The sequence below is a fragment of the Plecotus auritus genome, assembly GCF_963455305.1.
Source record: "Plecotus auritus genome assembly, chromosome: 1".
NCBI classification, from domain to species: domain Eukaryota; kingdom Metazoa; phylum Chordata; class Mammalia; order Chiroptera; family Vespertilionidae; genus Plecotus; species Plecotus auritus.
In genome coordinates, this window is record NC_137770.1 from 11,239,205 (window position 1) to 11,247,365 (window position 8,161).

Consider the following 8,161-nt stretch of genomic DNA (forward strand, 5'->3'; position numbering starts at 1 on the left):
CTTCCTTTTGTAAGAACACTTTGAGTGTCAAGTGTGTTACATACAGAAGCCTCATTTATAGAAAATGTCTCAAAAAAAAGTGCCCGGCTGGTGTGGCTCAGTGGTTGAGTGTCAACCTATGAATCAGGAGGTCACGGTACGATTCCTGGTCAGAGCACATGCCAGGATTTCAGACTCAATCCCCTGTGGGGGCATGCAGAAGGCAGCTGATCAATGATTCTCTCATCATTGATGTTTCTATCCCTCTCCCTTCTTCTCTCTGAAATAATTTTTTTTTAAGTGGTAAAATAATTTTAAGTCATAACAAGACTACCAAGTCATTCAGATTATGGGGACCTGTATGCTGGCCCTCTCCAGGACCTGGGATAGAGTGGTGAAGAACAGAAGTCCCTGCCCTGTGAAACTTACATTCAGACGGGGAAGCAGACCATAGACACGTCACTTAGTGTTAAGTGCCGTGAATACAAATCAAATGAGGTGAAGGTACAGAGAGAGGTGATGGGGAGGAAGGCAGAGGTGACAATTGTGCGAGACCTGGATAAAGTGACGGGCCGTGCAACACATGGAGTAGGCTTTCCAGGCAGATGGTTCAAGAAGTGCAAAGCATCTGAACTGGGGCATGCGTGGTGTGTTACAGGAGCAGAGCAGCAAGGAGGCCAGCATGGCTGGAACAGTGAGGGCCATGGAAGAGGCATGTGGGGCCGATGTGGGGCCGATCTGGTAGGGACCTGTTGGCCAACGTAAGGAGTTTGAATCTGAAATCCCCTTTTGTTTCTCTTCAGTAACACTTTCTGCCCCTGAATCACCCATCACCTTGTTTAGGGAAAACCTTTAAAAGCCTATGTTTCAGAATAAATCTAGAGACTACGGTTGTTCCACATGCAAATGCTAAATAGTATAGAATACGTTTTGTTGAGGTGAGGGCAGGCTGAACCTGAGAAGGTAATTTTCCTCTGGGATTACAAAGAATACCAAATCAATGAACTTGTGCATTCCCCCATAACTTTTTGGTCTCCTCTGCTTAGGACACTTTCCTTCTTGGCTCCTGTGCCCTCTTGGTGTCAGCTAAGATGCCACTTTCTCTATAAAGTTGGAACCCCTCCTGCTCTCCCCCCCCCCCAAAAAAAAAGAATATATAATATTAGGGTAGGTATCTACAGAAGGCAGAAAAATGACCCTTCCAAAGATGTCCCTGAAACCCATGAATAATGGCAAAAGGGACACTTTGCAGATATGGCTAAATTAGGATCATAACACAAGGAGATTATCCTGAATTACCCAGCTGTGCCCAAAGTAAGGGTCTTTAAAAAATGGAAGAAGAAAGCAGAGTCAGACAAAGAGATGTGATGACAGAGTCAGAAATCAGAATGATTCAACTGCTGGGCTTGGAGATAGATGAAGGGGCCATTGGCCAAGGGATGCACGGGACCTCTAGAGGCCAGAAAAGACCAAATACAGTGTCCCTCCCTGGGGGACACTTCCCTTTCCCTCCCTCCAGCCAGACTCTAAGCTTGATGTATCTGTCTCATCACTATTGTATCTTCAGAGCCTAGAAGAGCGCAAGGCACTTACCAAGTACTCAATGTAAATTTCTGGAATAAACAATTTCAAAACTAGGACTAACGAGGAACAGTGACGTGTGACAACAAAGAAATATAAACTTAAACCTGGCTGCTATTTTCTGGCTTATTTAACTAGTTGTGGTGCTGGGCAAGTCACTGAACATCCCTGACCTCAATTTCCTCATCTTTAAGAATGGAGAAGCTGAAAGAGCCACATAGAGTTTCCCCGTAAAAAGAGCATTTTCCAAGTTGAACATGTATTCAAATGTCAGTTTTTTATTGGGTGGTCTATTTTAAAGTTGGATGGACTGAGAAAGTGGAAAACAGCCCTGCTGACAGCCAACCATGCTCCCAGCAGAGCATAAACAATACTCAGAACAATACATTGTCAAGACCACTCTTGTGCGCATGAAAGTTGCTAAACACCCCCCTCTCCCGACAAGCATCGCTTCTTTCTGGGCAATGGCTGCTGTTTCACCAATAACAACTCAATCCCCCCTGTAACTCCTCCTGGATGAGTCAGGGAGGCACTCAGTCACCACACAGCCCCTGCTTCTTGACAGCATCCAACCCAGACTGGCCCCTGATTCTTTTTTAAATAGATTTTTGATGATTTTAGAGAGGAAAGGAGAGGGAGAGAGAGAGAGAGAAACATCAATGATGGGAGAGAATCATTGATCAGCTGCCTCCTGCACACCCCCTACTGGGGATCAAGCCCGCAACCCAGGCATGTGCCCTTGACTGGAATCGAACCTGGGACCCTTCAGTCTGCAGGCCGATGCTCTACCCACTGAGCCAAACGGCTAGGGCTGGCCCCTGACTCTTTAATGCCACGCACGATCATACAACACAACACAAACCTGGTAAGAAGCCCCTCTAGTCCCCCCTACTGAGGTGCCCCTGAGGACACATTCTCCCATGCTGCAGCAAACTTGAAAAGCCTCATTTGGGGTGGGGCGGGGAGGGGGTGTCTGCGTTCTGTTTGTTTTGTCTGCAGATGTGGTCAGGTCAGTTGGCTTTGTTGGAAGTTCGTAATCAATTCCATGATTTTACAGACAAGCAAACAAGTTTAGCAACCCATTAAGGTCCTCCAATTAGCTATAGAAATGAGATCAAACGTATCTTTTGTTTGTTTTCAGATAGCCATGGTCTTGAACTGTCTGGTTGCTGAACATGTCTGCTTACCAGATCTGTCTGGTACAGAGTCTTCTATTTCCCATCTTGGCTAGAACCTTCCAGTAGCTTTTAGTCGCTGGAGAAAACCTGCCATATTTTTTTCAAAAAACACTTAGTCCTGGGGCACAGCCAGATATGTTCTGATGAGAGTTAATTGTTCTGTATCAGTGTGAGAGGAAGCAGGTGTGTGCTCCCTGCTGCCATCCGATTTATTTCTCTGCTCTCTAGGAGCCGACACTCCATCAGCCACCCAAGCAGGAAACTGCCTTTCTGCAGAAGGTAAACAAGAGGGTTTGCTTTATTTTTAGCCATAAAATGAGACCTACAAAAACATTTTAAATCATTTGGGTGTGTTTTTTTTTATTATGAAAGTAATATTCCTTAATTGTGAAAAATACAGTAAAGTATAAAGAATAAAGCCTCGCCCTAGCCGGTTTGGCTCAGTGCATAGAGCGTCGGCCTGTGAACTGAAGGGTCCCAGGTTCGATTCCGGTCAGGGGCACATGCCCAGGTTGTGGGCTCGATCCCCAGTGGGGACTTGCAGGAGGCAGCCGATCCATGATTGATCCATAATTCTCTCTCATCGTGGATGTTTCTGTCTCTCTCTCTCTCTCCCTCTTCCTTCCTCTCTGAAATCAATAATAAAAAAAAAGAATAAAGCCTCATGCATTGATAGACCAACAGTCCAAACTAATAAGTCTTTCGCATTTGGCCTGTTTCCTTCCAGTCTTTTTTCCTCATTGTGTATGTGTATGTATCTAGGAAAGTCCAGAAGTGGAGAAAAAAGCAGCTTATAGTAGAAGTCACTCTGTGTATACAATTTTTTTAATTTTAATTGTATTTTAAAATCCTATATCCTATAGAATAAAGAGGTAATATGCAAATTGACCCTCATGCCCTCGCACAAGATGGCCGCCCCCATGTGGTCAAAGATGGCCACCACAAGATGGCCGGCAGGGGAGGGTAGTTGTGGGTGATCAGGCCAGCAGAGGAGGGCAGTTAGGGGTGACTGGGCCGGCAGGGGAGGGCAGTTGGGGGTGACCAGGCCTGCAGGGGAGGGCAGTTGGGGGCAATTGGGCCAGCAGGGGAGCAGTTAGGGGAATATCAGGCTGGCAGGGGAACGGTTAGGGGCAATCAGGCAGGCAGGCAGGCAGGCGAGCGGTTAGGAGCTAGCAGTCCCGGATTGTGAGAGGGATGTCCCAGATTAGAGAGGGTGCAGGCTGGGCTGAGGGACACCCTCCCCGCCCCCCAGTGCACAAATTTCATGCACTGGGCCTCTAGTTACATAATACATGCTCATTGTAAAGATTCCAAGCATTCCTATACACAGAGCAAAAAGTTCTAGTGGCCTTTTAGCACTACCCCATCCATGTCCTTCCCAGCGATAATTACTGTTAAATTAGGAAGAGATCAGCTTTAGTGCTCACATGTAGATACTCAGTAAATAAGTGTTCAGCAGTGGGTAGGGGCAGGGGTGGCAGTTGTTGAATGGATTCTTTCCATCCCTTTGTGGCAGCCAGACCCTAAGCTGACCGACAGTGATTGCTCACCTCCTGACGTCCATGCCTTTGTGTAATTCCCTCCTCATGAGTGCCAGTGGGACCAACAGAATATGGCAGATGTGATGCTATGTCACTGTCTTGATTTGGTTACATTATAAGGCAAAGGTGCTAGGACGCCAGCCTGGTGATTTCATTACACCTAGCAGACTGGGTTCTCCTCGTTGGCTTGATGGAGTGAGGGGTCGTGTTGAGGAAGCCTAGGTGTCAGGGGAGTGTGGGTAGCATGTAGCACCTTGTGGCAGCCTCCAGCTGATGGGCAGCAAGAAGTTGGGGCCCTCAGTTACACAACTGCAGGGAAGTGAATTCTGCCGAGTGAGCTTGTCAGCAGATGTTCCTCCAGTCGAGCTTCCAGAGTAGACCACAGCCCTGGCTGACATGTTGATTGCAGCCATGTAAGACCCAGAACAGAGGACCCAGCTAAACCGTGCCCAGACTCCTTGACATTTATCGTGTAGAAGGACCCACAGTATGGATTTGTCTGATTCATAATGATTAGATCGAGGTTTAATATTTTGGGGATGGACACTGTATCGGTGATGTTGGGTTGTCACATCCATTCAGGAGGCACACAATGCCAGTGATGCTAAGTTTAATCACTTGGTTAAATTGGTTCCTGCCAGATCTTTGCTTATTTGTGTACTGATCAACAAACAATCATCAATAGGGAATTCTGGGAAGCAAGGTAGGGGTTACCCATGTGAGAGCTGCAATGCTACCATTTTGTGGCTGAACAATTATTACTACACTAAAGGCCCGGTGCACGAGGGGTCCCGCAGCCTGGCCTGAGCCCTCTCGCAATCTGGGACCACTCGCCCCTAACCACTCACCTGCCTGCCTGCCTGCTCGCCCCTAACCTCTTGCCTGCCTGCCTGCCTGCTCGCCCCTAACCTCTTGCCTGCCTGCCTGCCTGCTTGCCCCTAACTGCTCGCCTGCCTACCTGCTTGCCCCTAACCGCTCGCCTGCCTGCCTGCTCACTCCTAACCACTTGCCTGCCTGCTCAGTGCGTGTCATAGCGACCGGTCGTTCCACCTTAATGGTCGCTTAGACTTTATATAGATAGATAGTTGTTCAGTAATGATAGATAGGCCTGCTGCTTCAAACCAAGCATCTATACACAGGAAGTCTTTGATCATATGCAAGTTAGTCATTCAAAGTCATGAATGAGTGTCAATAATTCAGGATGTCTGCAACAACTGTAATGTGATATAGAAATATCTGTGACTTCCATTGGTAGCAAATTCACAGGTAAATGGTTTGTTGTCTAGACTTATCATTAAAGAAAAACGCTAAGTTTTAGAGAATAAAGAAAATAATCATGTATTTTCTCCCATTTAAGTTAATAGGCCCCCTGAATTTCATCTCAAGGGTATAACAGTGGACCCTAGGTTTACAACCTCTGCATAGATGGAAGGAGCTCGAGTCCCTGGGCCACTGCTCATGGCAGGCCCCCTGAGGGCCACCCACTTGCTTTGAGTGAACAATAAGTGAACTCTTATTCTTCTAGGCCACTGAGGTTTGAAAGTTGCTTGTTGTAGCAGCTAGCAATACTTACTCTAACTAATGTAGAAATCAAGCTTTCGATTCAAGAAGTTTAAGGAACCCCAGAAGGATGAGCCAGGACTAGAACCAGGCAATCTGACCCAGGTCCATTGTGGGGCTGTGTGTACATCACCATTTCTCTAAGCTTCATATACTTCAGCTTTTTTCTTAAACAATCGTGAAACTAAAATGAAATATCGCTTAGAAATGCTTTGCGGGGGAAATCCACAGGTTCAAGGTCAGCGTATCATGAAGACCATTCCTCCAGCAACGAGTAGTGGAAATGTATGGGCCTGCCACTCAGACCGAACTGGTTCTGCCAATTGCCTGGCCAGTCACTGGTCCTCTCCGAGCCTCTGTTTCCTCATCTGTGAAGTAGAGACCGAGCTCTGCCATGATTGCAAGGATTAGATGAGATGATATGTGCAACCATGTCTGGTTCAACTGGATAAATGCAGGCTTCCTGCCCCAGTGTCTCCTGTTCACTGGGAAAACCCCAGGCGCTCAGAAGGAAGACGTGGAGCAGTTTTGCCAGGCCGCCCGATGAGAAGAGGGCATCTTTGCAAATTCCGTTTCCTCAATCATCCTCTGTCGAGTGCTATTTCCTGCCAAGGCTTAATTAAATTTGGAGCAGCGAGCTCAGATAATTAATGGTGAGGCTCGTTAGGCAGGACTTTGGTTAACGTCTGTGACTGCGGAAGATTCTAGTCTCGGGCAATTAGTATTTATTGTGTAATTAGGATGCTCAGTTGGCAGGAAGAGGGTGAACAGCTTGCCTGTCTGGGTGGCAGATGGAGGGCTGGGCCTCGGCTGGGCATTGCAGGCCGGATGCGGGCAGCAGTCCTGGGAGGGGGTATGGCCTAGCTGCCTTCTGTGCATGGAGGCCACACGACAGCTCGAACCCTTCAGTGGGCAGCTTCCAGGCCAGAGTCAGCATCAGAAGCCTGGATGGGGCATACTGGAACTTTGAGTTACAATAAAATGGAAAAAGGAATTAGTTAAGTTTTTGAATAGGTAATACTTTCACATGGCTCTAACATCAAAATGTATGAAGAGACAGACTGGCAGTCTTTCTTGCACCCTGACCCCCATCTGCCCAGTTCCCCCCCCCCCCGCCCGTCACAGGCAAAATAGGTAACTATGGGCCCTGGGTTCCTCTGGATTTTTCAGAAGTCCTATTATCCTCCTATATAATAAAAGGGTAATATGCAAATTGACCCTAACAGCAGAACGACTGGTCACTATGACGCTCACTGACCACCTGAGCAGATGCTCAATGCGGAAGCTGCCCCCTGGTGGTCAGTGTGCTTCCACAGGGGGAGCGCTGCTCAGCCAGCAGCCAGATCATGGCTGGCCAGCCCAGCGACGATGGCGGGAGCCTCTCCCACCTCCACAGCAGCACTAAGGATGTCCGACTGACGGCTTAGGAGGGGAGCAGGCCTAAGCCATCAGTCAGACATCCCCTGAGGGGTCCTGGACTGCGAGAGGGCGCAGGCCGGGCTGAGGAGCCCCCTCTACCCCCAGTGCATGAATTTTCATGCACCGGGCCTCTAGTACATATATAAACAAATCCAAAAACATACCCTCCCACTTTCTTTTAAAAACACAAATGTTGCCCAGCTGGTGTGGCTCAGTGGTTGAGCATTGGCCTATGAACCAGGAGGTCACGGTTCTTTTCCCAGTCAGGCCACATGTCCGGGTTGCGGGCTCGATCCCAGTGTGGGGAGTGCAGAAGGCAGCCAATCAATGATTCTCTCTCATCATGCCCGAGTCACTTCTGGTCCCATTCCGCTGCTGAGAGATGGTGCCCTGGCTGGTGCTGGGAAGTGTGTCCAGCTGGAAGTGTGCCAGGAGGAAGGAGGCAAGGGTTCAGAGGGAGGGACCGTGGCTACGCGGAGCACAGAGCTGTTCAGGGCCACGGACTCTGCACACACTGGGACGCTGGCTGCGTGTCATTGTACACTTAGCACACACAGTGTGCACCCCCTCGGCGAGCCTTAGCTTGTGTTACGGGTCCAGGGCTTCGGTTAGGGAGTTGGATGGTGGTGATGGTGGCACACAGTGGGAACGTGCTGTATGCCACCGAGCTGCACACTTAGAATGGTTACAATGGTAAACTTGTCTGAGTTCTGTGTGTTTGACCACAGCTAAAAATAAGAGTGACCTCTGTAAGCTACAGACTTTATAATGATGGAGCCACACTGGTTCGTTGGCTTTGACGAATGTGCCGCACACCTCAAAGTGCCTGGGGAGGGCGCAATACGGGAACTCTGTCCTTTCTGCTCAGTTTTCCTGTCAACTTACAATGGCTCTAAAAGAAGG